At 40.0% G+C, this 23,862-nt stretch overlaps 1 protein-coding gene across 1 annotated transcript in view; it reads left to right on the top strand.

Moving 5' to 3' along the window:
- The window catches only part of C22H3orf49 (chromosome 22 C3orf49 homolog), a 144,702-nt gene that overhangs the window by 96,889 nt on the left and 23,951 nt on the right, over positions 1–23,862 (top strand). Inside the window, 1 exon segment of the mRNA XM_070776391.1 lies at positions 12,981–13,138. The gene's annotated coding sequence lies outside the window, so the exon portion shown is untranslated.

Below are 23,862 nucleotides of genomic sequence, written 5' to 3'. Positions count from 1 at the left end.
GGATAATGATGCCCATTTCATGGTGGGAGGACGAAGGACGGCTGGTGGTTACATTACTTGAGGGTGCTCAAAAGCACTGGTTATATATTTTAAAAATATATGATTTTTTAAAATACACCTACATTTATGTGCCTAACCACTCAAGAATTTGCAGTTCTCAATTCAGTTTCTGTATTAGAGTTGTCAGCCACTGTTTGGGAACAACATATATTGGGAAGCTGCATTTTTATGAGGTTTAATTTTTCATAAAATGAGATAGTCTTTAAAAAAATTGATGGCACTGATATGAACAACTCCTGCCGCTGTTCAGAGAAGGTTGGAGCTGATGGTTGCTAAGCAGCCAGGGCCATCACTGGGAAAACCGCCTAAATGAATGATCCCCAGAACAGGAAGGCAGTCCAAGGGATGAGAAATTAACTCTCTGTGGGACCAGGCAACTTAGATTCATTTCTCCCCATTTTATCTGTAATAACACCATCAACTAGTAAAGAAGTATCTTGGCTATAAGAATAACAATGGTAGCCTCACTCCTAAGTTGAGAATTATTTCAACAGCTCACAGGGGGAAGTGTGGCAAGGGGAGTTTTATGTCTTTCTGGGTGGACTTAGCTTCCAAATCCACTTTATTCTCTTCTCTGAAAGGCTTGTTCGTGACTATTTGCTTTCAGAGATGCTTGGGAATCAGAAATGTCAGAGCCCAGACTTCAGGCCAAACCCAGCAAGGAGAATTAGGGCTTCCATGCTTCAAGAGCAGTGACAGGGTTCTTCTGGATTTCTCCGTGTTCATGGAAACAACAGTGAGGGCTACCCTCTACTCTGACTCAGATTCTGTGCTTAGCCTTTTTCCGTGGACTGTCTCATTTAATCCTTAAAATGATGCTAAGAGATTGGTACTCTTCTCAGCCCCATCTTACAGATGAGGAAGCTGAGGCGTACAAATGTCGAGGAAATGATCCACGAACATATAACCATAGTCCATGGTTAACCTGAACCTCAAGCCCACATCTTTCTGACTTCAGACCATCATTTTATACTGCCTGTCTTCCATTGAGACTTCCCTGGTGGTCCAGTGCTTAAGGCTTTGCCTTCCAATGCAGGGGTTGCACTTGCTATCCCTGGTCAGGGAGCTTAGATCCCACATGCATTGTGGCCAAAAAATCAAAACATGAAATGGTATGTAAACAGTATGGTAAAAAATTCAATGAAGACTTTAAAAATGGTCCACAACAACAAAATCTTTTTAAAAAGCATTATATTTAAACTTGTTTTTAAATATTTAGGGGGGGGATTTAGAGCGTTTACACAGATGAAGATACAGTGACAGTACAGTTGGACTAGAATGCTGAACCCCGAAGAATTGATGCTTTCAAACTGTGCTGCCGGAGAAGACTCTTGAAAGACCTTGGACAGCGAAGAGATCAAACCAGTCAATCCTAAAGGAAATCAACCCTGAATATTCATTGGAAGGACTGATGCTGAAGCCAAAACTCCAATACTTTGGCCACCTGGTATGAAGAGCCACCTCTTTGGAAAAGACCCTGAAGTTGGATAGATTCTGGGCAGGAGAAGAAGGGGGAGACAGAGGATGAGATGGTTGGATGGCATCATCGACTCAGTGGACCTGAGTTTGAGCAAGCTCTTGGAGATAGTGAAGGACAGGGAAGCCTAGCATGCTGCAGTCCATGGGGTCACAAAGAGTTGGACTCGACTTAGCAAATGAATGGCAACAGCTCAGTGTTACTGTTTAAAGGGAAATAAGGGGGGGAAAGGAACAAGGGCAAGGGAAAACTAAGATGAAGCCCAGAAAAACATTGGAAGATCTAACAGAAGGAAGATGCTGCTACTGCTAAGTCACTTCAGTCGTGTCCGACTCTGTGCGACCCCGTAGACGGCAGCCCAACAGGCTCCCCCATCCCTGGGATTCTCCAGGCGAGAACACTGGAGTGGGTTGCCATTTCCTTCTCCAATGCAGGAAAGTGAAAAGTGAAAGTGAAGTCGCTCAGTCGTGTCCAACTCTTAGTGACCCCATGGACTGCAGCCTACCAGGCTCCTCCGTCCATGGGATTTTCCAAGCAAGAGTACTGGAGTGGGCTGAAGGAAGATGAGCAGGGATAGAAAATCAGAGTAGGCAGAAAGATAAGAGAAAAGCTCAAAGAGTTTATTATCAAAGAAGAATTCTAACATTATCTATTATTGAATACTATCTGTCAAGCACTGTTTTAAGGCCTTTGCAGGTATGACCTTATCTAATCTTTAGAATCACCCAGCAGTGAAAGTGAAGTCGCTCAGTTGTGTCCAACTCTTTGGGACCCCGTGGACTATAGCCCACCAGGCTCCTCTGTCCATGGGATTCTCAAAGCAAGAATACTGGAGTGGGTTGCCATTTCCTTCTCCAGGGGATCTTCCCAACCCAGGGATCGAACCCAGGTCTCCTGCATTGTAGGCAGACGCTTTAACCTCTGAGCCACCACATTAGATAATGTATGACCTTATCTAATCTTCAGAATCACCCTGAGGTAGGTCCTATTATTAACCTCATTACAAATCAACTGAGGCACAGAGAGGGTGAGATTTGCCAAAGGTCACAAAGCCAGAACATAGTAAAGCCTAAACATCCACCTAGGCTGTCTGACATTAGAATCTGAGCTCTTTGCTGAAAGACTAATTTGGTAGTTTGTCCTAAGCTGATACTTTCTTGAATGAAATGAGTACACAAGTATGATCTGTGATAAATATTTTCTACATAACAAGATATTCTCGATGTTCTTAAAGCACAAATCCTGGCTAATCACAGATCACCTGGGAAACCTTTCTATATGAGAGAGACATTTTCAGGAAAGTACTTTCAAACTATAAACACGGATCTAGACTAAACATTAATTATGTTAGTATGTGTGTTAGTCGCTTCAGATGTGTCTGACTCTTTGCAACCCTGTGGACTGTAGCCCACCAGGCTCCTCTGCCCATGGGATTCTCCAGGCAAGAATATTAGAGTGGGTTGCCATGCCCTCCTCCAGGGGATCTCCCCAACCCAGGGATCAAACCCACGTCTCTTACGTCTCCTGCATTGGCAGGTGGGTTCTTTACCCCTAGTCACCTGAGATGACCCTGCATTTTAATCCTATTAGAGCATTCTGCTACATTCACTCTTATAAACAATGGGCATAGTTTGCTACCTATATAGTTATATTTGGCAGTTAGCACCCTCATTCTTTTTAAAATAAAGCGTATTAACCATGTATAATACACTGTCTCAGTGGCTAGCTAAAGATTAAAGACCTTTAATCAAGCACTAATCATAGTGTCTTTGCCGGCTGAACCTAGACTGCCTCAGAATCCTTCTTATCCATCAGAGAGGGTATGCAAGTTGAAACTGATCTGCCATCCCTGACCAAATCAGACATTCCCAGTGGACTTAGCTAGGTATTTATTATATACCTGGTAGCAGTCACAGCATCTGAAAAGCTAACTTGACAACCAATCTGCAATGTTTCTCAACCTGTGGCTTAGAGAGCACCTAGACATTAAGAACCTCCATCCATGAGTCAATTATTGAAGCAAAGATTCAGTGAGTATTCATTACACTGTTCTTTCTACTTTTATATACAGATGAAATTTCCATAATTGTTTATTAGATACACAGACGTACTTGTTTCAGAATACTTGGGGCAGGGAAGCCTGGAAATGTGAATTTAAAGTAGGCTGACCAGAGGGAATTTTTGGTACTCTGAAGCTGGTTCTTTTAGGCTGTACAGTAGATTCACGTGGGGAGCTTGAAACATGCCAACGTCCAGACCACATCCCAGACTAATGAAATTACGATCACTAGGGGCGTCACCTTGGCATCTACATTATACAAAACTCTTCGGATAACTTCACTGTGCGACACATTGATACAGCACACCCTATCTCTTCTCACACATCAGTAGTCTATTCAGGTCCCACCTTTTTCATAGACTGAAAGATACAAAGTTTTCCAAGGGGATCTGGGAAGATCAGGAATATTATCTTGTTGTTGTTGTCTAGTTGCTAAGTCATGTCCGACTCTGCAGCCCCATGAACTGCATCATGCCAGACAACACCCCTGTTCTTCATTATCTCCTGGAGTTTCCTCAAACTCATGTCCATTGAGTCCATGATGCCATCCAACCGTCTCATCTTCAGTCTCCCCCTTCTCTTCCTGCCCTCTATCTTTACCAGCATCAGGGTCTTTTTCCAATGAGTTGGCTCTTCTCATCAGATAGCCAAAGTATTGGAGCTTCAGCTTCAGCATCAGTCCTTCCAGTGAATATTCAGGGTTGATTTCCTTTAGGATTATCTCGTATTTGTCTCTAAATCTTCCCTTGTTACAGTAGCTGAAAACAGTTGTTGGGTTGACTTGTGCCAGAAAGCAGAGTTAGTTACCACCAAACTCTTTCACATGTTTCCACCAGCTGGGCTAACTCTGCATGATGCAAAGCCTGGTTTATAGAGCTGCTCTTAGAGCCTAGAGGTCTTAGGTTTCAGCCTCTGTTGCAGGGATTCCCCCAAAACTGACTCAGTATGAAGATTTCTGAGCCAGAGATTTATTAACTAAGTACTCCAGGAAAACTAAGGTGGAAGTGAGGGAAACAGAAGAGAGAAGGCGAGGAAGCCAAGCAAATTGCTCCCTCCAAAGCCCACAGAGGCAGTCTCAGGCTGATCCCCGGTGGGAGCTCCTGAGGGGACCTCACACCCCTGAGCTTTACCCTCTCCAAGAAAGGGAGATGGAGTTTTCCTGCTCTCTCTCCCTCTCGTTCTGTGGTTAAGGATTACCCCAGGGAGATGGAAATTTCCAGGCACTTTCAGCCCTTTGAAGTGCAAGAACAGTCCAAGGACAGTCCTCCTCGTGTGGAAGGAAGCAAAAGCACGTTGAAGTTGGCAGAAGCTGTAGAGCATCAGGCAGAAGAGGTACAAGGTTTCCAAGGAGATATGCTAAGTGTATGGATATTATGCCCTACAGTCTCTGAAATGTCCTTTGTTACAAGTAGCTGAAAACAGTTGTTTGGCTGACTCATGCTAGACAGTGGAGTTAGTTACCACATTAAGAAACCCATCTCCTTCGACGGAACAACTCACTCTGTCACATATCCTTTGATAACTGTGATATCAAGTAGGATTCATATCAACTCTGAATTGATTGGCAAGAGCTTCCCAGAGCATTTTTAAGACTGTGAACTCTGGTTGGAAAAGTGCCATATTTGATGAGTGATGCCTGCCACAAGCAAATGAGTACACAATTACAGTAGTTACTTAAAAAAATGTTTTAATGGTTTTGCTTACTTTTAAAAAATATTAAAATTTTTATTTCATGTGCTGCACCCATCTCATCTGTGGCACACAGGAGTTTTAGTTGTGGCATGTGAACCCTTAGTTGCCCCTTGTGGGGTCTAGTTCCCTGTCCAGGGATCAAACCCAGGCCCCCTGCATTGGGAGAACAGTCTTAGCCACTGGGCCAGCAGGGAAGTCCCTCCACAGTAGGTACTCCCAGAGAACTTTGGCGTCTGAAGTATCACTGCAATGCCTGGATGGGTTTTTAAAAAATGCTGATTCCTAGATCCCACCTCCAGAGATTCTAATTTAATCTGAGAAGAGAACCTGGCATCCCAAGTGCCCATATGATTTCCACAAAGGTAAAGAACCACAGTAATATTCAGATAAATCAACATGCTGCTTCCCAGTTGTCCCAGGAAATGTCCCAGGCATACTTCAAAATAATGAAATAAATTCTCCAAAAATGAAATATTTTATTCATAATTCCTTTCTTACTCTGATAAAAATTCCTTTCTTACTTTTCAAACATGAATAGCAGAACACTTTTGTTTGTTTTCTCTTGTCTTGAACCTTCAATACAGTGTGAACTTTGAATAGGCTAGTCATAGTCAGAACTTCGTTTGCCTTTTACACATGCTCTGAGCTAAGGTGCCTCGGTCGTGTTCGACTGTTTGTGCCTCCGTGGAATGTACCCCCTCAGAGGTCCATGGGATTTCCCAGGAAAGAATACTAGAGTGGGTTGCCATTTCCTTCTCCAGAGGATCTTCCCAACCCAGGGACTGAATCCGCGATTCCCACGTGGGCAGACAGGTTCTTTACCAGTGAGCCACCAGGGAAGCCCATAGACTTAAGATATTGATTTCTATTCATGCATATCTTTGAAAGGGAATGGTCTTTAGTTATAGAAAACATTGTTTGAATGTTTATATTTGCAATTTGTAAAGCGGAAAAAAAAAAAAGAAAAGAAAACTTATTCTGTAATGTGATTCGTTGTTATTGCTTGTTACAAGATCATTTCGCAAAACCAAAACTACTGGCTAAAGTATGTTAAAAAGTTGCATGCCATCTTCTGGAGAATGGTGCAAGTGGTATAATTACAAAATACTCCCAAAGAATATTTATTAAAGATATGATGGTGGTTTTCTCCAAACATCTGTCCTTAATGTGGAGAACTACAGACTTTTTCTAGGTAATTAAAACTTCTCTTAAAATCACTTTTCCCCGATTATATAAGTAAAATTATTCTTTAGCTTGAATAACCCAGATAATTGCCTCAAATTCATTTAGTATACGCCTAAACTAAATATTTCATCATATACAAGAACTTGACAAGAATCTCATAATGTAGGATTTAATTCTTTTCCCCCTTTCTCTTGGTGTCACAAAGAAGTGAATTTTAAGTTAGGATTAAAGACCAGGTCATTAGACCAACTCAGAAATAAATGTTTTGGATATATACCCTGAAGTGAGATGGCTAAATCATATGGTAGTTTACTTTTAATATTTTGAGGAGCTCCTGAACTGTTTCGCATAATGACCATATCATTGTGCGTTCCCATCAACAGCGTACAAGCTTTTCAGTTTCTCTGCATCCTTGCCAGCCCTTGTTGTCTTGGGTGTTTTGTTTTAAAAATAGCCACCTTGACTATTATTAGGTGATAATTGATTATGATTTTGATTTGCATTTCCCTGATCATTGGTGACATTGAGCATTTTGTTCAACATCTTTTGGCCATTTATATGTCTTTTTTGGAGAGATGTCTGTTCAAGTACTTAGCCCATTTTTAAATTGCATTATTAGGGGGTTTTTGCTATTGAGTTGTAGAAGTTCCATATATGTTTTGGAGATTCACCACTTATCAGGTATGTAGTTTGCAAATGTTTACTCCCATTCCATAGGCTGCCTTTTCACTTTGTTTCCTTTGCTGTGCAGATTTTTATTTTTATCTTGATGTAGTCCTCATTGTCTATTTTTGCTTTTGTTGCTTATGTTTTTGGTGTCACATCTATGAAATCATTGCTAAGATCAATGTCATGAAACTTTTCTACTATGTTCTCTTGTAGGAGTTTTACCATTTGAGTTTACATTTAAGTCTTTAATCAGTTTTGAGTTGATTTTTGTGTATGCTGTAAGAGTCCAGTTTCATTTTTTCCCAGCATCATTTGTTGAGGAAGCCTTTCTTTCCCTGTTGTGTATTCTTGGTACTCCTGTTGAATCTCAGCTGACTATGAATAGATTTACTTCTGGGCTGTCTGTTCTATTTTATTGGTCTACACATTGATGTTTATGTAGTACCATGTTATTTTAATTTTCTTTGTAATGAATTTTGAAATGAAGAAGTGAGATACTTGTAGCTTCATTTTTCCTTCTCAAGATTGTTTTGGCAGTTCCTGGTCTTTTGTGGTTCCCTATGAAATTTTAGAATTATTTTTTTATAAAAAGTACCACTGAGATTTTGATAGTGATTCCACTGAATCTGTAAAACTGAAATCAAGATATCAAAGAGATATCATCACTCTCAAACGGCAGCATTATTCACAATAGCTGAGATATAGAAATAAGCTAAATGTCCACTAACAGATAAAGAAAATGTGCTATATACATATAAAGGAAAATAATTTAATCTTTTAAAAGAAGAAAATCTGGCAGTATACAACAACATAGATATAACCCAAAGGCATGATGCTAAGTGAAATTAGCCAGTCACAGAAGGAAAAACACTGCATGATTCCTATTGGGTATCTAATCAAACTCATAAAAGCAGAGAGCGGGGTGGTGGTTACCAGAGATGGGCAGGAGTGGAAAATGAAGAGTTGTTATTCCACAGTTTTAAAACTTCAGTCATACAAGATAAGTTCTAGAAAGGTGCTATACACCCTTGTGTCTATAGTTAATGATATTGTATTGTACACTTGAAAGTCCATTAAGAGAGTAGATCTCACATTAAGTGTTCTCGCACAATGAAATGAAAATTTTAAAGCAATAAAATGAATTTGTCAAGTTATCCTGCAAAATTTTTGAGAGTCCTCATGAATCAAGAACAGCCACTGCCTGTTTATATATAAAAAAGACACAAATGCAGATAATATGAGTACTGATACATCTATACTACCACAAACCAATTATGCAAAAGTCAGTCATTCCCTTGCTATCTTAATAATTGACTTCGAGCAGCCAGAAAAAGTTAGTTTTTCTATTAGGTGCAAAAGGATTTCCATTTTAATGAATTTGGGCTGAGATCTGTATAGAACAGCCATTATCCAGATAAAGTGATGATAATTTCTGGTTAACTTTTCAAATATGAACAGCAAGAGGGTTTTTTGGTTGTTGTTGTTTTATCTTGTTTTGTTGGATTTCAGTATAGCAGCTTTTTGTTCTGTGCTACTGCTACTGCTGCTAAGTCACTTCAGTCGTGTCTGACTCTGTGCCACCCCATGGACTGCAGCCTACCAGGCTCCTCCATCCATGGGATTTTCCAGGCAAGAGTACTAGAGTGGGGTGCCATTGCCTTCAATAGTCGTAAATTAGAGATTCTCAGGTGCTGGCTCCTGCCATGGTGTCCCTTCCCCAAGCTTTTGACAAGAACCATGGCAGGTTTTAGAGTTCCTCCTGCTTCCAAAACAACAGCCACCCTTTCCCCTTAGGAGCTACCCTACCTATTAGATGTGTGCCCTCCTTCCACACACATGAAACTTAAAAAGTTGAAAGTGATGCCATTCAAAGGAAACATGGGCCTTTTCCCTAAAATAATTATACTTAAAAACAAGCCATTAAAAGCCTAATTGCCACCCCAAATTATAAAGCAAAATTTACATATTCTGGTTTCTCACTCAATAGGCTCATCTTTTTCTCCTCTTGAATGTTTGTTTTTACAGCTGAGTTATAAAATAGGAGTATATAATTAAAATCCTTAGGTTCATAATTATAAACTCGACTGCAGTATAATTGTTGCATCTTTTGATAATTCCATCACTAATTATGCCTCTTAGAATATCCAAATATCTATCATAAAAATCTGATCATCATCAGCTTTCAGTCAATACACTTGACTGAATGAAAAATATTGCTTATTTCCAGATAAAATCTGTGGCTTACAATGGTTCATTGCACATGTTTTATCAAAGAGGGAAAAATAACAAAACCATAGAAACAGACTTCTATTTATCATTAAGTGGTATATATTTTATCTTTCAAGGGTTACCGTGAAACATCCAGAAATTATTCTTTATTGGAATTTTTAAAAAATCTTCCCAGCAAGTTATCAGAATGCTGGTTTATGTTAGCTGATCCTTTTCTTACTCTATTACATAATGCCCAAAAGAAAATAAAAGTTTACTAATGAAATGACAATATATATTTAAGATCTGTATTCTAAGAGTTGTTATTAACTTTGGAATGCCTTTTACATGTAGCTGTCCAGTTTTCCCAGCATCATTTACTGAAGACGCTGTCTTTGCCCTATTGTATATTCTTGCCTCCTTTGTCAAAAATAAGGTACCCATAGGTGCATGGGTTTATTTCTGGGCTTTCTACCTTGTTCCATTGATCTATATTTCTGTTTTTGTGCCAGTACTGTACTATCTTGATGACTGTAGCTTTGTAGTATAATCTGAAATCAGGAAGGTTGATTCCTCCAGCTCCATACTTCTTTTTCAAGACTGCTTTGTCTATTTGGGGTCTTTTGTGTTTCCATATGAATTGTGAAAATTTTTGTTCTAGTTCTGTGGAAAATGCCACTGGTAATGTGATAGGGATCACATTGAATGTGTAGATTGTGTTTGGTAATACAGTCATTTTCACAATATTGATTCTTCTTACCCAGGAACATGGAATATCTCTCCATCTGTTTATGTCATCTTTGATTTATTTCATCAGTGTATTATAATTTTCTGTGTACAGTTCTTTTGTCTCCTTAGGTAAGTTTATTCCTAGATATTCAATTCTTTTTGTTGCAATGGTGAATGTGCTCAACAAAATTTTAGCAAACAGAATTCAGCAACACATCAAAAAGCTCACAGACCATGATCAAGTTGGGTTTATTCCAGGAATGAAAGAATTCTTCAATATACACAAATCAATCAATGTGGTACACCATATGAACAAACTGAAAGAGAAAAACCATATAATAATCTCATAGATGCAGAAAAAGCCTTTGACAAAATTCAGCACCCATTTATGATTAAAACTCTTCAAAAAATGGGCATAGAAGGAACCTACCTGAACATAGTAGAGGCCATATATAATAAGCCTACAGCAAACATTATTCTCATGGTGAGAAACTGAAAGCATTCCTCCTAAGATTAGGAACAAGACAAGGGTGTCCACTTTCACCACTATTATTCAACATAGTTCTGGAAGTTCTAGCTACAGCAATCAGGGAAGAAAAAGAAATAAAAGGAATCCAGTTCAGAAAAGAAGAAGTAAAGCTCTCACTGTTTGCAGGTGACATAATACTGTACATAGAAAACCCTAAAGATAGTATCAGAAAATTACTAGAGCTAATCAGTGAATTTAACAGAATTGTAGGATACAAACTCAATACCCAGAAATCACTTGCATTTATATATACTAACAATGAAAAATCAGAAAGAGAAATTAAGGAATCAATTCCATTCACCACTGGCATATCTTGAATGATATATTTTACATTCACATAGAGTGATTAAATCTTATGTCATGAAAATAGTCCCAATATCTCACCCTTAACCCTTCACTCATCTCACCTATGGTCCCATGGTTGCTTGTCCACAAAGCCAGGACATATTTTTACAAGGTGCTAATTAACTGTTTTGATAGACAAGGCATAACAAGCTACTTTGAAAAGCAAGTATGAGGGAGTACGTTCTTGAAGACAGGAAAAGACTGAATACATATTGAGCAAGATAACTCTTCCTCCCCAACACGCTTCTTATTCATGACAGTCAACTGTCCCAGAAAGTAGGATTCTTAAGGCAGAATTAAATTGGTATACTCTACACAGATGTCTAAAACTGCCTTTCAGTGTATTAACAATAGAGAAAGCCACGTGCAACCCTCTTACCACCACTAGTCCCATCACCATGGAACCAGGAATGTTAAGGTAGATGGAGGAGTGGTAATTTGGCTGGGATGACATGGAGAGTTGGGGTAGACCTGAAACCCAGGAAAGCATTGGAAAGACCTCTGAGGTGAGGAGTAGGTCAGCTTCAAGTCACCCAGGGATCTCATTACTGTGGGGTGGGGAAGAAGGGGCATCTTCTATCTGCAGTCATGTTTTTAATCATCCCTAGACAGACCCTAAATATGGCTGAGTTGCCCTTTATGGACATTCCATAGATGCCTACTCCCCATTTCCTGTTTGAAATTAATATAGCTGCTCCAGCTTTCCTGGTGGATCAGGTGGTAAAGAATCTGCCTGCCCTGCATCGCAGGAGACCTGAATTCAAACCCTGAATCAGGAAGATTCCCTGGAGGAAGGAATGGCAACCCACTCCAGTATTCTTGCCTGGATAACTCTATGGACAGAGGAGCCTGCGGGCTACAGTCCATGGGGTCGCAAAGAGTCAGACATAACTGAGCGACTAACACTTTCACTTTTTTTTCACTCCGGCTTTACAGGGATTGATGTCAATATGGTATCTTTTTCCCATTCCTTTTACTGTTAGCCTATTTTTGAGTTTTTATGTTTAAAGTATGTTTCTTTCAGACATCATATATTAATAGCTGGACCTTTTTTTTTTAATCTACTCTGACAATCTGTGTCTTTGAATTGATGCATTCAGACCATTTGTTTTAGTTGAATTAATATCTCCCACATTTGTAACTATTTTCTGTTCATTGCAACCTTTTTCCCCCTCTTTAATTGAATTGAATATTTTATATAATTCCATTTTGTCTCCTCTAGTAGCATATCAGTTTTATTTCTTCTTAGTTTTTTTGTTGTTGCCTAAGAGTTTTCAGTGTACATTTTTGACTAATCTAAAGGTAGCTTCAAATAACACTATGTTGCTTTTTAGAGAGTATAGCAGTAACAGTATAGATAGTGTATAATAGAACAGTCCCAATTCCTCTCTTTTCCTACTTGTGGTATCACTGATATTCATTTCACTTAACGATATACTATAATCTTCTACTACATTGTTACTATTAAATAGAATTATTTTTATGTCAATTAAAAGTAAAAACTACTTTAAGTGTTTCTTCTCTTGTGCTCTTCCTTTCGGGATGCAGATCTGAGTTTTTACCTACCTTATTTACCCTCTTGCTGATGAACTTTAACATTTCTTGCAGGTCGGGTATGCTGGTGATTCATTTCCTCAGTTTGTGTTAGGCTGAAAAAGTCTTTATTCCTCCCTAGTTTTGGAAGGATAATTTCAAAGAATGCAGACTTCTTGATATTTTTCTTTCAATTTTTAAAATTATTCTACTCTCTTTTTTGTTTGCATGGTTTCTAACGAGAAGCCTGCTTTATTTCTTATCCTTGTTCCTCTAGAGCTATGATGGTTTATTTCCCTAAGCATCTCTCAAGATTTTGTCTTTAGGTTTCTAAACCTTGAATATGATTTACATAGGAGCATGTGTGTGGGTGTTTGTATCCCAGATGAGGTAAGGTTCAGAAAAAGTCTTTTCCCCAAGAGCATAGGCTTTGTTAGGAGAAAGTTCTGGGTTTGTTTCACAAAGATTCTCTTCTTTCTCTCATTCTCCCCAAGACACAGGGCAATCTTTTTGGAATCTTCACTGTGAATACTTGTGAGTTCCTGGTGGTAAAAGCTATGAAAATATGGGATTCCCCTAAGACTGTGGCACCCAGCACTTTGTCTCAAAGTACTTCACATTCAACCTCCAGCAGTTCATCAAAATTACCATGGTACATCTTTATACCTGCTTAGACTTCTAGCAGTTTCTGCTCCAAGTAAGCAGAACTTGGCTGTGACTCTCTATCTGTCCGGATTTTGGAGGACTGGTTTGTCCTCATGGTAAGTAAAGTCTTTGATTTTCAGCTTGTTCAGGATAAGAAATTTAACTTTTTCTTTCTCTAAGAATAACACATGAACCAGAGTTTCCAGGATCTTTGAACATGTACAGTAACATTCGTGGTCAAGCATGAAAAATCTTAGTCCTGGAAATTAATGGGCTATTTAAGGATAAAATCAATTTTTGGTATATTATTTATTATGGGCCAGGACTTCATCTGAAATTTAATCTTTCATCATTGTAACAATGCCAGAGATATATGTCCAGTTTTATCAATATACCAGCAGGAGCTAGTATAATCTTTCTACCCTGTGGCATACTAGTTATGCATTACATGAAATGTTAACAGGTGTTACATTTCATATAAAAAGTGCTATGAACAAACAATTATAACAAATCTGATTAAACAAACATCTCTCTATTAGAGAACTCCTAAGGGAATTTAATATGCTGGGTGTTGTGAATTCAGAAGAGATGAGCAAACATCATTTCCCCAAATCATTTAATCATAGAATTTTTTATGTTTCTCTTGGAGCATCTGGTGGGACTTGTGTTTTATGGAATACACTTTGGTCAGGTTTTGGTTGTATGAGAAGAAACACCCTGGCTTTAGAGCAAAAGGAACATGAGTTTGAATTTCAAGTACACTAATTGTTTTTCAGGCAAATTGTTTAATCCTATTAGCCTAATGGGCTTCATCTGTAAATTAAAGGCATAATACATTAGTTTATTGATCCATTACTTAATATCATTGTAGGCAATAGCTTCTACTTCAGTGATTAATATAGGGATTCAATGATAGGTGTGTGCCTATCATCCAGTAAAAACAGTTGTTTTTCTAAGCATAATTTTTAAAATGCATTTACTTCTTTTATTTTTGGCTATGTTGATTTTCATTGCTGTCCACAGGCTTGCTCTAGTTGTGGCGAGCCGGGGCTACTCTCCAGTTGCTCAGCAGTTGGGGCACACATTTAGTTGCTCCATGGCATGTGGGGTTTTCCTGGACTAGGAACTGAACCCATATACCCTGCATTGGCAGGTGGATTCTTAGCCACTGGACCACCAGGGAAGTCCCTTAACAGTTATCCATGTCTTCATTATCATCATCCTACATCAGACTCCAAAGCAGTGGTGAGCTCTTTCCCAGATGGCAACCAGTTTTTCTCTGCATCAACGTGAAGTCAAATACAAAAGAAAGTTGTTGCCCAATCATGAATACTTGAATAACACATCTGGTCTGATCTCCTGTGTTAGAAGGATGTGTGTAGGAGTGGATCTAAATGTAAGTTTCCACAGCCGGTATCAATACTGAAATGTCATTCCATGTTTGGTAAAATTCACAAAGAACATTTCATGAGACTTCCAAATATGGCCCAGGAAACCAGTTCTCTTCTGAGAAAAGTATAGGGCCAGGACCAGAAACATTTAATCTCTATGAGCAAGCCTTTGGGAGTCTTTCCTTTGACATGAATTACTTGCATTAATTGGCTAGTAAGTCATTGTGGTTGCACATTAAAGTCACAGCTAAACCCTATTGGAACTGTGATGTGTTTTCCACCCTAAAAATGTCAACATGGTGGGTGAGCTGTCATAGAGAACAGCAAGGAAGCAATTGTGATATGATATCTGATACCCATGTGGTTGGAGTAGCTCAGTGCTGGATTCAATACTATAATCTTGAACATGTTGATTTGGAGCAGTATGCATGATTAGGTGGCTTAATTGCATGTTGTACAGGAAGCTGTGACCTTTCCAGTGCCATCCTGGATGTGGTATTGTGCTCTGGGGAGGAAGAGAAGACAACGTGTGTGGGGATGCTTGACAATAGCAGTGTTCATTCATGTAATTACTTGTGTGTGTTCAATACCTTAAAAAACCACACAGACAAGGCCTCAGATACTAGTGGCCATCCATTGTTTAAAGACAATTTTATGAAAGTCAAGTCACCTTGGATAAAGACCCCGTAGTATCACTCGTGAAGTCGTAAAGTCACTCAGTCGTGTCTGACTCTTTGTGACCCCATGGACTGTAGCCCACCAGGCTCCTCCATCCATGGAATTTTCTAGGCAAGACTACTGGAGTGGGTTGCCATTTCCTTCTCCAGGGGATCTTCCCAACCCAAGGATTGAACCCAGGTCTCCCGCATTGCGGGCAGACGCTTTACCGTCTGAGCCATAGGGAATCGCTATAGTAATATCACTAGTACATTGTAAATGTTGAAAGTACAGCATCAGTATGGACAATTCTCTAATTTTTCACCAGTTTGGAGAACTAATACAACATTCAAAATTAAAGGCCATGATATTCTTTTTTTTCTCCCCTCGGTGCACCAAGGCATGCAGGATTTTAGTCCCCAACCAGGAATCACGTGCCTCCTGCAACCACTAGACCACTAGGAAAGTTCAACGCCGTGACATTCTTGTCTGTCGATCCATTAGCTAAAAACGATAAAGCTGAATAATGTCATAACCAGTCTGGTGGTGGTGGTGGTTTAGTCACTTCAGTCCTGTCTGACTCTTTGTGACCCCCATGGATTGTAGCCCACTAGGCTCCTCTGTCCATGGGATTTTCCAGGCAAGAATACTGCAGTGGATTGCCATAACCAGTCTATATGGCATCAAAAATTCATACTGAAATGTAAATCCTGTCATTTGCAAGATATTTCACAATATAAAAACTGCTTTTTAAGTCCATTACAATATGAGAGAAAGCAGTATGAGAGAAAACAAAGCAGATGTCCTTTTTCCAACTTTACAGCTGAAACATAGAAGCAAGCATGGTAAAGGACTTACAGCAATAAAGCTGGGACTTAAATCCAAGCCTCTAGGGTCTAAATCCACAGTTTCCTCCCCCTCCCACACTCTCTAGACATATTCTAGAGAATACGTATTCTACATAAATGCATTCTTAGGGCTGTTATCAACCCTGAGGACCAGGCTTAGCATTTTCAAACAGCATTTGAAATCAATTCTGCCAGGAAGTTGTTGTGTTTGTCAACAGTATGTGTAGCCAAAATCCCCAAGAATGAACTAAAATGCTTGGCATCTTTTTTCAAAAGTTACGTAAGGATTAGGCTGGACCTGCATGCACAGAGTGGAATGTCCCAGAAAGGAAGTAATTGCCCAGACAACCCAGTTTTGAATCATCTTCACCTGCAGTGTCCTTATAATTGACGCAATAGGTATATCCAGAACCTGAATTGTGGATATAATTGACCTGATTATCTCCATGGCTTTATTTGTGAATGTAGTTGCACATAAAACTACCAGGTACTGACAGTCTCTGCCCTAACCATAAATTACCTCCAAAACAGCATCCTCTGGATCCTTAGCCACCGCTCTGTAAATGACTGTGTCAGGGGCAGTGTCTTCTAGGATATAAATCTCAGTAACTGCCAAAAAAATGTAAAATAGATGTGCTTGAATGAGTGTCACCATTATAAGGCCAGAAACTCCTCATTCAATCCTAGATCTTAGACAAAACTGAATGCATTATGCTTACTGTGTACAGATGTTTGTATAGGGTGATTCCCATTCATCATTATCATCATAATGGTAGACACCATTTATCTGTCTGTCATGTATCAGGTGTAGAGTTGATACATTTAGACAACAGTGATATTGAACATTTCCTGAGTGCTTTTAATTGCTAAGCACTCCAAATCATTGGTAATTAGTATTTCCATTTTACTGAGGATTAGAAAGAGAAACTAACTCAAGATTACACAGTTAATTACATTACTAGTATCTGATTATTAATGCCTGTCCTTTCCTGCAGCCATGTATCATTACTTTTGTTATCATAATTCTCACTATCACTCTTAGAGCCATGATGCTATGAGAGGGCATGGCATCAACATACATGTGTCCACAGGGTCCTTCCTTTCCCAAAAGAAGAGCTCTGTACCTTGGTCTCCCTGAGCAAGGGATCCCATGAAGATGGGTGGTTCATTCACATCTTGAATCTGGATTAAAATGGTTTGTGATGCTGTTGCCTGTCTGTTATCTTTGGCGTAGATTACCAGGGAGTACAGAGCCACCATCTCAAAGTCCAGCTTGGGTACTCCAGCGGTGAATAATATTTTTTAAAATGCAGAATAATGGAGTGAATGACTGGCATCCTAAGGATGTACACAGCATGTTTTATATTGATAATCCACAATATGAATCAGCATTTTTAAAAAAGACAGAAAAAAATCTCATACTTAAAAAGTGGAAGCAAGGTGATCTGATTTCTTAAAAAACCTACATGAACAGAGAATTCACATATGTAGTATTAAATGATTTCCCCTTCATCCAGCCTGCTTTCCCACGTTATTCTTTCAAATATCAAAGTTGATCATATCCCTTCTCTAATTTGTCATGGTTTATCCTACAGTTCAGTTAAGTTGCTCAGTCGTGTCCAACTCTTTGTGAACCTATGGACTGCAGCACAGCTGGCTTCCCTGTCCATCACCAACTCCTGGAGCTTGCTCAAACTCATGTCCATCAACTCGGTGATGCCATCCAACCATCTCCTCCTCTGTCATCCCCTTCTCCTTCCGCCTTCAATCTTTCCCAGCATCAGGGTGTTTTCCAATGAGTCAATTCTTCATATCAGGTAGCCAAAGTATTGGAGTTTCAGCTTCAACATCAGTCCTTCCAATGATTTCCTTTAGGATGGATTGATTGGATCTCCTTGCAGTCCAAGGGACTATTAAGAGTCTTCTCCAACACCACAGTTTAAAAGTAACAATTCTTCGGGGGCTCAGCTTTCTCTACAGTCCAACTCTCTCACAACCATACATGACTACTGGAAAAACCAATGCTTTGACTAGACAGACCTTTGTCAGCAAAGTAATGTCTCTGCTTTTTAATATGGTAAGCACTTTACGAATAGCTCATTCTGTCCTTGCTATGGGTGCTATTATTGGGTGCATCCTACACATGCAGAAACTGAGGCTTGTAGAGGTTAAACAGATTGGCCACATTTTCACAGAGAGAAATACAGACCCCATCTGATTTCACACTCAATTCCTGTTCTTAACCATTAGCCCAAACTGCCTAGCACCTCAAAATGGAAGAAAAATGAGCATAAGAGTCTTTTTTCATCCCCCATTCAGTCACCCCGAGCCTCCTATTGTATTTTCCATGGTTGTTTCATGCTGGTTTTTGAACTGCTCTCTTTAGGGATCCCCTAAAGTTGAAAAACAATAAAATTGGATTCAAATCCATGTTCAGTAAGAAATGGCCCCAAGACTTCAACCACGACCCTTTAGGTCTCTAACTTGTGTTCCTTCACCCTCATATAAAAGCCTTGTATGTTCTGTTGTTCATGTCCTTTCCACGTCTGGCATGGTGTGAGTTGGTTGGGTAATTCTTGTTTCAAAAGCTTTTCTTGTTGGTAAAGTTACAGGGGGAAAAGGGGTTTTTTTGGGTAGCAAAACTCACTGGAAAGGTTGGCCACGTGTCTTTGGACATTCTGTGTTAAACCATGAACCCCTTACCCGTAATGATGATGGGTTCTAAGGCAATACTAATAGCTAAGTGTACTGAGCACTTACTCTGTACCAGCTGCAAATATTTAATTTGAATCATTTAACTCTGAAGAAAAAGTGTTATTGGTACTATTAGTATACCCAGTGGACAGATGAAGTAACTGAGGCTTAGAGAGGTCACCAAGCAAAGAACAGAGGCAAGATGTGAACTCAGGTTTTTTTGCACCAAAGTCCGTACTCTTTAACCACAATGTTATGCTTCCAGTGGGTCTGCCTTCCCAGTAAGCGAATAACCAACCCTCAGAAGAAAGGATCATCATACTATCCTGGCAGCCTCATGCTAACAAGGGCTAACATTTATTGAGCACTTTTAATGCTCTTAGCTTCTTACATAATTTAAACATCAAAACAAACTCAGGAGGAAGATAATATCATTATCCCCATTTCACAGACGAGGCAACTGAAGTTTGGACTATATAATATACAGCTCGGAAAGTCATGCTACTGAAAGAGGCAGGACTTGGACCTGACCCTTGTCAATGTACCCCGGAGCTCTTGTACTGACCAACTCCGCCTCTGGCAGTAATACCTAAATGTTTTCCTCCCACTACCATGCTGCTGCTACTGACTACCATGAGACGTCAGTAATATATTCTTATTTGACACCACTCCTCTGCTGAACACTTATCACAGGCTGGACACTTTATCTTGTCAGTTCTCACAGTTACTCTGTGGAGCAAATGCTATTAACATCCTTATTCTACCAAAGAGGAAACTGAGGCTCTGAAGTTAGATGACCAAGGGAACATGGCTAGGAAGAGCTAAGATGTAAAGCTATAAAGTCTTCCTGACTCTAAAACCTGTTTTCTTTTCCTCACACTCAGATGCTTCCTGGTAAGTTAATATTTTATCCTGATTTGAAGATGCATAGTATTTTCAAGCTGCAGTTAAGCACAGTCTTGTTCTCAAGGACTCTCTTAACCAAGAAACATAGCCCTCGGCTCAGGCTGGCCCTCATGGGGTGGTACACTTTGCCTTGGAAGCCCTATGGAGGCATCAACTGTGTCCTTCTTACTCCTTAGCTCCTTCCACAGTGTTAGGCTCTTTAACAAATACTCGCTGAATTTTTAAAAATGCAAATGGTATTCTTTACACTTCACAATGGAAGAAGACAGGAAGATGGTTAAGTGTTCCTCTGGTTGATTACTCCTGTCCAGAGAACAGAAAGTGCACACACAAAGGCTAACTTGAATTCCTTTTGCCATCCTGCCTATGTGACCCACTTAGATTACTCAATGACAGGTAGCAATTTGAAGATTACATAACTGGAGAACACCTTGTCTCACTTCATTGATGTATCTATATAATCGGATCACTTCAAGCTTTGCTATTGTTTCTTCAGGAGATTAGTTTGGCACTGGATTTTTTCCCCTCTCTTTTGGTTTGACTGCCTGCCCAGTTACCCCTCCCAAGCTCAGTCTTTTGCAAACCAAACAAGTATATATTCTGTAAGAAAGGAAGTTCAACAAAGGATAATGATTTGCTTAACCTGTAAAGAACAGTATATGCCTTCTTATACAGTGATACTGTCAAGACAGATATTAACTCATTTAGTTGTGTCTTTCTCTGTAGATTTACTTTCATGCTATGAAACTGTTTCATGATTGAAATGTTTCTAAAGCTATCTAGAGCTGGTCTATGACATAATTATGATAAATGACCACCTTTCTTATAGCTTTTTATTCTCTGTAATTTAATCACACTGTTGCTGAATGTTGAAGTATATTTATTTTAGTAACACGTCCAGTGTGTAAATTGCTCCTTATGGTCAAGCACTAAACAACATTTTGCATTTATTATCTCGTACGATCTTCTTACCAACTCCTGAGTGAGGTGGTGTTATTATTATTAGTCTCTTTGTACAGAATAGAAAAAGTGCAGAAAAGTCAAGTAACTTCCCCAAGGTCATATTGCTATTAACTGGAGGTACTGCAATGCAAACCTAGCATTCTCAGATCACAAAACCTATGCGGAGAATAGCTATGGTTCCTCTGATGCAGTGCCCTTTTCCTCGAGTTCTTTGGGAGGAATGTTAACACCTTAAAAGAGCCTCCTCCTTGCTTTCTCAGTTTGGATTTCTATGTCAGTAGCTCTTTGTGTCAACCTCTATCTAGCCTGGATCACCATTATAAAAGCATAACTAATACTGATACAGAACTGACTGACTACCAGGCACTGTTCAAGCACTTAATGGATTTAATACTGCCCATGAGGCAGCTGTTGTTCTTATCCATATTTTACAGATGACAAAAATCAGAACAGACAAGTTAATTCATTTGCTCAGAGCGATACAAAACCAGGATTTGAACACATGCAGTTTGGCTCCACAGTCTGCAGTCTTACCCTATCTCATCCTGCCTTTCCTGGTTCACCACAGCTGCCCATCTAGCCATGTCTTCCCCCTACTGGTTTTCTGGCTCTGGTGGTAGAGAACCTGCTTGCCAATGCAGAAGACATAGAGTTGTAGGTTCAGTCCCTGGGTCTGGAAGAGCCCTTGGAGAAGGGCATGATAACCCACTCCAGTATTCTTGCCTAGAGAATCCCAGGGACAGAGAAGCCTGGCGGGCTATAGTCCATAGGGTCACACAGAGTTGGACACGACTGAAGTGACTTAGCCCAGCACTCTCTCTTTTGGTTTCAGAATCTCTTAAAGCCTGGAGCCAATGCAGATTTCCCCAACATAAGGCTGTTTGGTAGAAATCATACATTGCTATTTAGGTGTTTATTACCCCCAGCCCAGCAAACAGCATGTGCTTCATGCTTTCCTATGGGCTCTCAAGTCCCATGGGAGCAATGCGGGGTGGGGGTGGGGGGCAGGTGAATGTTGTGTGTGCAGTGGGTTTGCATCATATTTGAGGAATCTTGAGCTTGTCTTATAATCTTGTAAGTCTGCTTGAACTTTGCCCCAGAGGGGAATATTGGCTTTATTATACTGGATGGTAAGTAAGACTTGATAAGACAGCTCACAAACCCTGCAGGATCTAGCCCCCTACCCCCACCTCCTTTATAATCTACTCTCTCTCTCCACTCCCCCATTCAGCTCCTGCCACTTGAGCCACCTCCCAGGCCCTTCTCTTCACTGTATTTTTTCTTGCCACAGAGCCTTTGCACGCGTTGTTCTCTCTACCTGGAGTCCTCTCTCTCTCTCTCTCCGTCTATTTAGAAGATTATTTCTCATGCTTCCTCAGGGAAGCCTGACTCAGTCAAATGTCCCACTTAAGTGCTCTCACAGACCTGTGGGCCTGTCCTCCATGACTCCTATTATACTCGCCATGTTACATGTGTGTATTGACTTAAACAGTATCTCTCTACAAACCAGTAAACACCATGGAGGCAAGGACCATATTCCATGAGAGCCCCACTGCCTTGCCCTGTGTCTCAGGAGGTCCTCGATAGGTAACTGTGAGATAAGTGCATCTTGATGTCCACAAGGATTTTTAGAGCATCTGACACATAATGGAATCCCAGAGAGTAGGTGCAAGGTTAATAAGATACAGTGGAAGGTAAGAACGGAAATGGTGATGGTTTCCTTTTAGAACGCTTGTGGTACCAAGTGATGAGAGTTTGCCTGTGTACTTACTTCCCACTGATATGTAAGTCTGCAAGACAGCACAAACGCGTTGATGTTGACTGGATCTCCAATCAGAGAAGTGTGGAGTGAGACAGACAGTGATCATGGCAACCCATGTGTGTTCAGAAGCATTTTCGGGAAGAGGGCTGGCATTTTTGATGACAAAATTTGGAAAGGCTAGAACACCTTAGAGAAAACACAAAATTGAACTTTTTCTTATAAGGATTTCTGCAATGCTTCCCAACTTCTTTCATATTTTAAAACCACAAAGGAAAAAAAATAAATACGTACAGCTCCCTTTTTAATGAAAAGTCCTAAAATCAGCTTTTCATTCCAATCTCCTATGTTGAAAAGGATATATCTTTTTTTTTGGTGTTAGTTCTAGAAGGTCTTGTAGGTCTTCAGAGAACCAGTTAACTTCAGCTTCGTTGGCATTAGTGGTTGGAGCATAGACATGGATTACGGTGATGTTGAATGGTTTGCCTTGGAAATGAACAGAGATCATTGTGTCATTTTTGAGACTGCACCCAAGTAATGCATTTTGGACTCTTGTTGACTGTGAGGGCTACTCCATTTCTTCTTAGGGATTCTTGCCCACGTAGTAGATCTCATGGTCATCCGAATTAAATTCACCCATTCTCGTTCATTTTAGTTCACTGATCCCTACAGTGTCAATGTTCACTCTTGCCATCTCCTCCTTGATTCATGGACCTAACATTCCAAGTTCCTATGCGATATTGCTCTTTATAGCATCCATCAGACTTTACTTTCATCACCAGACACATCTGCAACTTAGCATCATTTCCACTTTGGCCCAGCCACTTCATTCTTTATGGAGCTATTAGTAATTGCCCTCTGCTCTTCCCCAGTAGCATATTGGTTAGGTAGCATATCAGTTAGGTAGACATGGTAGGATCATTAAGAGCCATGAAGAATCTGAGAACTTAACCCTAGGTTCCCATATGGCAAGTTAAGTCTGCCATAGTTTCACAAATGCTGGCAGAGGACTCAAGACTCCTACATCAGGGACTGTGATGGTTAATGTAATGTGTCAACTTGACTGGGCTATAAGGTGCCCAACATTTGACCAAACATTAATCCGGATGTGTCTGAGTGAGATGAACATTTGAATTAAGGATCTTGAATTAGGGCATAATGCAATGGACTGAATTGTGTGCTCCCAAAATTTGTATGTTGTAACTCCAATGTGACTACATCTGGATACAGGATCTTTAGGATGTAATTAAGGTTAGTGAGGTCATGAGGGTGGGGGCCCATATCCAATAAGACCATGGGCTTATCAGAAGAGGAAGAGATCTCTCTCTCTCTCTTTCTCTGACACATGAGGCCAGGAAGACAGCCTTCCCTAGAACCTGACCATGCTGACACCCTGATCTCAGATTTGCAGCCTCCAGAACTGTAAGAAAATCAATGTCTGTCATTGAAGCCACCCACTCTTTGGTACTTTGAGGTGGCAGCCTGAGCTGACTAATACAAAGACGTAGGACTT

Source organism: Bos indicus, chromosome 22 (genome assembly GCF_029378745.1).
Source record: "Bos indicus isolate NIAB-ARS_2022 breed Sahiwal x Tharparkar chromosome 22, NIAB-ARS_B.indTharparkar_mat_pri_1.0, whole genome shotgun sequence".
In the NCBI taxonomy this organism is placed as follows: Eukaryota; Metazoa; Chordata; class Mammalia; order Artiodactyla; family Bovidae; genus Bos; species Bos indicus.
The sequence above is the reverse complement of the archived record's forward strand: the minus strand, read 5'-3'. Positions and strand labels throughout refer to the sequence as shown.